The following is a 2,788-nucleotide window of genomic DNA, read 5'->3' as shown; positions in this document are numbered from 1 at the left end:
TTCAAAAATATTCCAAAGATTGATCTGTTATTTACATTCAAGATCACACCGGTGATAATGATGACGAAAAGTCAAGGCATAAATTTCAATAAAGACAGCGCTTGACAATACCTTTATTTAAATATGAATGGAAAAAAAATGTAAGTTCATAGGGGCGTATAAATGACGTCAACACTTATATGCCTATAAGGTTTTTTCTTTATTTTTATATCCCTTATAAATATGCGGCACAGGGTTCTATGCTTTGGGCATATGTTTTGTAACATACAAGCAGTCAGGGAAGCAGTATAGTTGGACGGGGCCGACCATATTATAGCCTACACAACTTCCACGAAAAACTAACTTTCTCTGTATCTATATTCTGAGCTTGGGCAATATTTCGCCATATTTGAACCATCTGAACCAACTAGAGGCCGACAATTATTACTAATGTTCAGTACAGCCCTTCTAATTACTTGTCCAGATTCCCTTCCCTTGTGTTGTGATCTTCTTACTCCCATTGGAGCCTCTAGATCGACTCTCATAAACACTGATCGTCACCGAAAATTGTAGGTGTTATCCTTGACCATAACTGGAACTTCATGGAACATTTTAAAGCGATCAGCGCTATATTTCCGCCCTCTAATGTGGTAAAGGGTTACTAAATAATATTTGAATACATAAGCACCTGTAAATATTTAAGTGTAACTCCCACATCTGAGTACATACGACCATATAGTTGGTATCAATTTAAAGGTCAACCAATGCCCTTGGATATACCGAAAACCTTTCGGGTCTATGTTCTTCAGGGGTAATAATATACGCTATAGAATACAAATTAATTTAATTAACTTAATTTAATTTTTCACACAAAAATCAGGGTCCATTTGACCGGCTAAATATTGACCGATCCTTATCAAAAACAGGCATGCTTCTTCTTTGGCTCGATCTCCTTCTTTATGAAAAAATTCGCGATGTTTGGGTCATAATTGCAGCCTCTAGAGCGATCAGAAAAAACGATAAATATTAAGTATTTTGTCCATTTCATCCCCTAGATATTAACTGATCTTTACCAAAAACAATAGGGGCATTCAGTGGCCAGAACTCATCCTACATGCAAAATTTCGTGAAGATTGGTCCAAAACGGTGGCCAGTATCGTGTTTACAAAATATAATGGACAGACGGACGGACGGACACACATGTCTAGAACGACTCAGCTAGTCCAGATATGACATCGGTATACTTAAAGGTGGGTCTAGGATCAATATTTTGCGGCGCTACAAACTATTGGTGCTGCACAAAGCTATAATACCCTGACAACATAGTTGTATAGGGTATAAACAGGAAACAAGAACGAGACCAATAGTAACTTTTGAACCCCTTTCTTGACCTGTCAACGGCGCTTGTGTAAGCCTATATGTGGGAGTTTGCCTTGTGACGATGCACGATGTTCATCGATTTTTTTGAATTTCTCCGAAGACTTCTGACAAATAAATTGGAAAGTACCACAGGACTTTTAGTTCTTCCCATTATTCCTTTTTATTTTCTTCGAATTTACTTTGAACAAAATTGTACAGAATATCTGCCTGTTCTTGATTGTATTTCTTGTAGTATGGCAATTCCGACAGATGTTGTAGCCATGCCTTCACCTTGGGATATTTATCCCCGTCAATGGGGGCAAACTTCTCAGCCGAAGCCACAGAGGTCACACAACACAAATCGGCAATTGTCAAATGTTCTCGGCACAAATAGTCGCCATTGGCCAATGCCATTTCCAAACCATCATAGGCCCGTTGCATATAACGGATTTTCTCCTCAGAAATTGTGGCCTCACCAAAATAAATAACCGGTTCCACCATAATCCTAACCCTTGGAAACAGATGACGGCAATCGAAAAATAATCTGGAATCGACCTGCATGCGCTGGACCTTATCTTTGGGATACAACAAATCATCGACGGCATATTTATCAGCCAAATAAGTACAGATGACATAGGAATCCGTAACCACGACACCATCATCGTTTAGCAGGGAATGGTGTGTGTGGGATTCATTTTCAGAAATTCCGGTATCAAGTGGTCACCATCTTTGAGATTCACAGCTTTTAGTTCCAGCTCCAGACCCAAAGCAGCCGCACACAACATAACGGAACTGCATGGTGGACTGTCGGGGGTATAATACAAAACGGGTTTGGGGGACATATTTAAACGGACAATGATGAAATTCACAAAAAGAACAGGCGGCTATTTGATTTGTAAAATTTTCATCAACTTTTCTAAACATAAATATAAAAAATTCAATATTTTCCACCAACAACAATTCCATTATTCGATTTTGGAAATTACCAAACACGCTTAAAAATGTCTTTCCTTTTTATCCGTTGGTAATATGGGAGGGATCCAACAAGAGCAAACCTATTTGATGGTCAGGTGTTCATGAAATATATAATTTTGCTGGAGGTAAATATGTCCAACAACTAAATTTGAATGGCTCCTGTTCCAGAATCACAACAAAATTTAACAATGCCTTGCCAACAAAAATAAATTAAAGCCAAATTGATCTTAATACATTGTCTCATAATGACGTATAATTGCCGTCCATACGTATACGCCACCTTGGCGGAACTACAATTGTACCAATACCCTCAATGAAATCGGACAAATATATTTGCAAAATTTTCCGTCAACTTTTCTAAACATATATTAGAAAAAATATGATGATATTTTCCGCCAACAACACATCAATAGTTCATTGTCCAATTTCAGAATTTAAAAATCACCAAACACCCAATACAAAAAAAAAATACAAT

General features: G+C 37.6%; 1 pseudogene; it reads right to left on the bottom strand.

Annotated features, from left to right (window-relative positions):
• Positions 1-1,509: 1,509 nt before the first annotated feature.
• LOC133327623 (glutathione S-transferase 1-like) lies at positions 1,510-2,180 on the bottom strand (annotated as a pseudogene).
• Between the last annotated feature and the right edge of the window lie 608 nt (positions 2,181-2,788).

Source organism: Musca vetustissima, unplaced genomic scaffold, assembly GCF_032173495.1.
Source record: "Musca vetustissima isolate MV318-11 ecotype Yass unplaced genomic scaffold, APGP_CSIRO_Mvet_v1 utg174106, whole genome shotgun sequence".
In the NCBI taxonomy this organism is placed as follows: Eukaryota; Metazoa; Arthropoda; class Insecta; order Diptera; family Muscidae; genus Musca; species Musca vetustissima.
The sequence above is the reverse complement of the archived record's forward strand: the minus strand, read 5'-3'. Positions and strand labels throughout refer to the sequence as shown.